At 29.3% G+C, this 7466-nt stretch overlaps 1 pseudogene; it reads left to right on the top strand.

The window, feature by feature from the left end:
- Positions 1-2128: 2128 nt before the first annotated feature.
- Positions 2129-3327, top strand: LOC126555662 (uncharacterized; annotated as a pseudogene).
- The last annotated feature ends 4139 nt before the right edge of the window (positions 3328-7466 follow it).

Consider the following 7466-nt stretch of genomic DNA (forward strand, 5'->3'; position numbering starts at 1 on the left):
CTAACATCAGCAGTATTGCTACATAGTACTTCTGCATCTAAGGACATTTGTGACACTTATATTTAAAACAAGTTGTTGATTCTTATAGAAGGGTTTTAGAAAATTACCTATACCATCATTATTGTCCAACAATATCATTACCCTAAAGTTTCCATTTGAAAATAAGTCAAAATTTTCCTCATTTGATATTTTAATATCATCCTAAAAATAAACAATGTAATATCCAATAAATCTCTAAGCAAATAAACTTTTATAGAACATAATATTCTACAATATAAATATCATTTAAACATTATGAAGTTATAAATTATCATCATGGTGTAATGGTCAGTAAATTGTAATTTTAAAATATTCAATGAGTTCATATATGGAGTTGTTGTATTTCATACCTTTACAGCTATTATATTAGACGTCTATAGTAAGTATGTTGCTACAGCTACTTATAATATGCATAATACATATTTTAATAATAATATGCCTATGTAAAATATGTTTTTATAATTTATAAAAATTTTTTTGAAACAAATTAAACACTATCTAGTTTACTTACAGAATTTGACAATTGAGGAGTTTTTAAATCAACAATACATTTCCATATTTTTGACCGTTTGGAAATTTTAGGGACCAGCTCCTTTAGCATTGACTCGGTTAAGGATCTAAATGATGATTCGTCTATTTCTTCATCTAGATAGGTATATACAAAAAAAAAAAAAAAAAAACACATGATTGGTATAAAATTAATTTTTTCTTTTTATTATTATAATAGATCCTTTTAACCTGTCGTTGATATCAATACCTATGTAATGTTCCAAAGTTTGTATTGAGTGTATTATTCTCGTACACTTTATTGTTTTTATGATACTAATGACCATAAACATAGACCTATGAACTAAGTTTTAAAACTAATATATAATAGGTCTATGTTAATGACCATGATTAATTAAATTGATTTCCAATAGTTCTCTAAGTAATAGGTACCTAACAAGGTAAAAACGATTCCGACGACAGGTTATACTGGTTATAGCAAGCACATTTTTATCTAAATTACGTCGTAAATTACTTACCTCTAAAACGATCAATAACGATTTCGCCAACGTTTAAACTCGTAAGAGTATTTAAGACAAAACTGTCCATAACATCCGGTATATTATGTAAAGAACGACAATTAACAATATTTTATTAATGCCATTAATGAACTTAACGATATAATATAATATATTTTAGACACAACAAACACGTTTTACTTTCGGAACGATGAATGCAGAATGATGATTGAAGCAAATAACCTCAAATAGTAAATAGTCTAAAAACGTATAACAATTTATAGTTGGACCAATGTTATCAAAACATTAGAATAACAATTACGTTCAATTGGGCTAATTATAGTACATAGTTGTACCAACTATAATATTTGTTGATAACAATTTAAATTTTAGTAATGCATTATCTGGTTGTGATTACTATTTTATATTTGTATGCTAACCTTTTATTATAGTTAACAACTTATCAACTAGGTTGAATAGTTAAACTAACTAAAATATAGCGCAGTTCAATCGAAATAATACAACAATAATAATTTAGTATTTAGAACCTAATAGTGTTATTAGTATGACAGTATAAAAAGTTGTATCAATTGCAATTTTACTAACTTATTGCTATAGTAAAATTATTTTTTTCCGTGTGGTCCTGGCACGAAATTAAAAAAAAAAAGACAAGATCGTGGTGATAAAAGAATAAACCCATTGGATGCTGTTTATCGTGATCACGATATTGTGTATGAAAGGAGTAAAAAAATTAGACGATAGACATAAAGCTGATAAAGTGTTAGAAAATCGTGCTTGAGAAAAATTTAAAGCAAAAGACACTCCTAGAAAGAGAAATTGGTTGCGTACGCGGTAACAAACGTAATGAAAGCTAAAAGAAAAATAGGTATGGGTTGTAAAGGTAAACGGAAACGTATTACAAAAAACAATAGTATGCTAACTGCGAAGAAAAAAAGAACCTCGAAGAAAAAGAATAGTGGTAAAAGGTTGATTTCCATCCCAGGACAGTCAGGAGGTGTAGTTCCCTTAATACCTATATTTGCAGGATAGTCAGCACTTGGTAGCTTAATGTCTGGAGGCGCTAGTGTGTACAACGCAATTCAAAATTCAAAAAGTAAAAAAGGCAATGGTTTATATTTAAACAATAATGGGTTGAGAAAAAAAAATAATAATGATTACGCTACCTGACAGACCGCTTTCGACCCAAGATATTATAAAATACGTAAGAAAGTTGAAAATCAATCATTTCCGTGGAGTCTTTTCACGTGATAGCTTACCTAAAAAACCGCACGTCATTGAATGTGGCATATTAAACTTAGACATATCTTCAGGTGACGGGAGCCATTGGGTAGCGTTTCATAAAAATAAAGATAAAGTCATATATTTCGATAGTTTTGGCGATTTACCTCCACCAATTGAATTACAACGTTATTTTAAAAAGTTTAAAATAGTATATAACTATTCTAACTATCAAGACTTTAATACATTCAACTGTGGACATTTATGTCTTGAATTTTTACAATGCATGAATCTCTTACACTAAGTTTAACTGGAAAGTCGACTGTATTGACTGCAAATTATTTTCCATCTCTAAATGTTTACGAGGATTCAGAAATAGCTTTGTTATCTTTGCAAACGTTCAATTCATTTCCAAATATTATAAATGCAATTAATAACCGACTGAAAATAGAAGTAATTCCTTCAAAGAGAAATAAATATAAATTACACACTTTTGAATTTTGTTTGGAAGAAGGATGCTATGAAATAGAAGATATTAACAATAAAATTGCAAAAGAGTTATCCCAAGTTAATAACAACTACGGAACACAGCTAACATTCAGTGTACGTATTGATCCTGTTGATTTTAAAACGTATATAAAAGTGATGGAATACTTCAGTTCAATACTCCATATAGTATAGCACCTGTTTTTGGGTTAAAAAGATAAGATGTGGACCGTTTCATGAAGCTCGTCGATCGGATAAAGCGGTCAATTTAAACACGATTAACTCTATAAAAGTATTGTGCAATATAGCACATGGGTCATTCAACAACCAACTTCAAAGTCATTCGATATATGAGTTTTTCCCGAGTGGGAGAACAGGAACAAAGGTTGTTCAATCTCCGTCAAACCTTATATATTACAGATTAAACAAAACAGATATTAATTTAATAACTGTTCAGTTAGTTGACCAAAACAATAATCCAATTGACAATTTTAACGAGACGTTGACAGTTGTTCTGCATATTAAACGTCACGGATCTCATTATAAATTTATATCTTAGATTTTGTAATGTACGAGTCAGTTACTTTAAGTTTAACTGGGAATGCTACCATATTATCCGTAAATTATTTTCCGTCTATAAACCTATGCGAGGATTCAGAAATAGCTTTGTTATGTTTACAGTCATTTAATTCATTCCCAAATATTAATGAAAATAATAATAAATTTTCTATACAAATAGTTGACGATGAAAACAATAATACTCCTATGATGTGTTATATTAAATTGGAAGAGGGATGTTATGAAATTGAAGATATTAATCAACGAGTTAAGAAGCAAATAGATGACTATAATAGTGAAAACTTAACCAAATTAACATTCGATATTTCGGTTGATCCTAATGATTTCAGATCATATATAAAATGTAATGGGATACTACACTTTGAGATTCCATTTAGTATGGCACCTGTATTTGGTTTTGACAAAAGACAATACAAACTAGAGTATGCAATTCATCGATCAGAAAAAGCAGTAAATTTAAACACAATTAATTCTATAAAAGTAATGTGTAATATAGCTCAAGGATCATTCAACAACCATCTACAAAGTCATTCGATTTACGAATTTTTCCCGAGTGAGAGGACAGGATCTAAAGTAATTCAGACACCGCCAAATTTAATATATTACAAATTGAATAACAAATATTGATTCGATAACCGTTCAGCTAGTTGATCAAGATCATAATCCGATTGATAATTTTGGTGAGGCATTGACAATCGTGTTACATATTAAACGTTACGGATCTTGATATGGGATTAAAATTCAATATAAATCCACTACTTCGGATCAGTTCAACTAGTCATAAGACTAAAGTGGTACCGGTAACATCAAATAAAGTAAAAAAATTGACGTTGACAAATAAAAAATTTTACAACAAGCTCTAGGTTATCAATTAAAGCAAAATGCCTGAAAGTGATATTTTAGATATAAGTTCGCGGTATGAAACGGATTCTAAAATAACAAAAATTGAATATCATTCATACACACCGTATACTACATCATTTAATAATAACGACGAAATACGTATATCAATTCAGCAAACAGATGTTTATCCGTATCTACACGAAAGCTTTATTTTTCTGGAAGGAATGTTTTCGGAACCTGACAAAGTTAAACTATCTAATAACGGTTACTCTTATCTCTTTGAACAAATACGGTTGGAAATGAATGGTATAGAAATTGATAGCACGCGTGTTCTTGGAATCACTAGCTCGTTGAAAGGATACTTATCCGGTACACCAGACAACTATAATTGTTATGAAAATTCTGGCTGGAATTTTAAAAACGCAACACAATCAGCAAATGATAAAGGTGAATTTAGTGCTTGCATTCCATTGAAATATTGGCTAGGTTTTTTTGAAGACTATAGAAAAATATTAGTTAATTCTAGATTGGAATTAATATTAACTCGAAGTCATAGTGATTTAATGCATTAAAATTGAAAAGTGGTATAAATACTACTACAGCCAAAGTTACTTTAAACAAAATAGTATGGAAGGTTCCGCATATTACTGTTGACGATGGAGAAAGGTTGAAATTATTGAAACTTGTAGAAAAAGAAAAAAGTTTGTTTATTCCTTTCAGATCTTTTGAAACTTTTGAATATCCTGAACTAGGAACCGCTAAAAAAGTTGTATGGAATTTGAAAACTGCATCGAAATTAGAAAAACCGCGATTTATAATAATTGGATTGCAAAAAGGGCGTAAAAATACGTTAGAAAAAGACTGTAGTATTTTTGATCATTGTAATCTAACAAACGTTAGAGTATTTCTGAACTCAATAGCTTATCCGTACGATAATTTGAATTTAGATTTTACAAAAAATAATTTTACCTTATTATATGATATGTATACATCATTTCAAGAATCGTACTATGAAAAAAGTATACGAAATCCGATATTGAGTCCTTCTACTTTTCTTTCAAACGCCCCAATTATAGTCATTGATACTTCGAAACAGAACGATTCAGCCACGGCCTCAGCAGTGGATGTACAATTAGAAATTGAAGCTTCAGAATCGCTTACAGGTGTAACTGCTTATTGTTTATTGATTCATGATCGTATTGTAGAATATGTACCTTTTACTAGAGAAGTAAGAAAACTTGTGTAAATACAATTTATAATAATAAAAAAGTTTATTTAATAATTTTGCGTTCTTTTCTTGAAATAATTATTTCAGTAGGTGGACAATATATATGTTAACACCATATTGTGTTACACGGTAAATCTGAGTTAGCGTAACACACACAACATTTAAACAAAAAAAATTGAGATTTTTTTTGTTACACAGTGAACGTGCGTAGAAATCTCATTGTAAAAAAAGGTGCTCAGAACATACATTAGGGTTTTTTGAGAATTTTGTTACACGGTGGAGCATGTAGAAATGCCCCCTTGAAATGAAGAAATCTCCCTGTAAAAAAGGTGCTCAGAACATACAAATATATACTACTATTGCTTAGACTTTTTTGGACATACCATATTTAAGTCTATGATCATACAACATGGTTTATATGTAAAAAAAATGTGTAACTCCAATTTTATCAAACAAGTAATTTAAAATTTTTTTATTATAAAAAATGTATTACAAAACAATTAGACTTTTATTTTAGTCTATTGAATATTTAAAAAACAAAATAAAACAATACCTTTTAGCTGGTCATCACCAAAAACAATTAAAATAAATGAAATCTTGAATAACAAAATAATTAATTTTAGTATAAACATAACTGTTAAAAATAAAACGAAACAAAATTTAAATTTATGGAAACAATATTGGTTCCTATCACAATATTATATATCATATTACTTTAGCAGTTTCTAATTTTCAAGTTCTTAGTATAAATCATTAACTGTATCTGATGTAGGAATATCAAACCAAAATAAATTGGTGTCTACTCTTAAGCATTAGCGGGCCTAGTGTTTTTACAATACTTTGTTTTTTTTCCTAGTTGAATTCCCTTTAATTCTTTCTTTTGCTGAGGTTTTTCAATATCTTTTTTCATGTATCATAGTTTTATAAGAAGTCGAGCATTTGGTACGGAGTATACTCATCATATGAACATTTGTACAATAAATATTTCAGTCCTCTTTCGGCCCATATATGAACTATACTATTCAACATTGGGCGATTAATTTGTTTGTTAAGTTTATACAAAGAGAATTGTGACTTCCAATCATAAAAATCTTTGCCATCTAATACCTTAACTTCAACATGGCCTTTATTTGAATTCTTTATTGATTTTTCATAATCACAAAAGTCATATATTTTACTCATATGTTTCATGGAAATTTCAACCTGATGGTGGAATGAATCCGCAGGCATAAAGCTATGGCCTGGTTGAAAATAGAAAATATCGATCACCATAGTTTCAAGTTCTTGAGAATTCATTATAAAAATTAAAAATGTAAAGAAGCACCAATTCTTATTTTGGACAGAGCAGTTGTCTAACCAAATAGTTATTTTTTTCATGTCTTTATAAAATAAAATAAAAAGCATAGTAACAACTTGTTAGGTCTTCTTGTTTTTTTACCACTTATTCCTTCGTGCTATATTACAGCAGTAGTATAAAAATGTCGGTTCTGAAACCTAGTCCCTAGTCCTCCTAGTCTATCCGCGCGTATCGCGTACATGCCCGGCCGTACCCCCTCCCCTCTATTCCAATACATGCTGTGCATTATCCCCCCCCCACCCATCATATATATATATATCGCTAAAATATTATCATTACACAATATTATTGTTAAAACAATCTAGCTAGTTATTTAATAATACATTAGAAAAACATAGTTCTCACATCGTTAACGACTCGTTATAATATAGATACATACAACATTGTACACTTCACACTTATGGTGAAATATTTCTGTTTACCTAAAACCGACGACTTAACGTTTAAAAAGTTAATTTGTGCAAGACCTAATTAGAAGCTATTATTTCAACAATTTAAATGTATCCCAAAATAATTGAAAATATTATCTGGATTAACCTTTTAACATGGTAAATGATTAAGTAATATTTTACCAGTCCATGGCTTAAAATGCTAACATTACCTAAATATATTAGAAATTAATAATCGTCTAATCCAGCATTTTATTAATTATCAGTCAATGCGTCTCCAGTCGTATACTATACAGTACACA

The sequence above is a fragment of the Aphis gossypii genome, unplaced genomic scaffold (assembly GCF_020184175.1).
Source record: "Aphis gossypii isolate Hap1 unplaced genomic scaffold, ASM2018417v2 Contig00981, whole genome shotgun sequence".
Taxonomy (NCBI): Eukaryota; Metazoa; Arthropoda; class Insecta; order Hemiptera; family Aphididae; genus Aphis; species Aphis gossypii.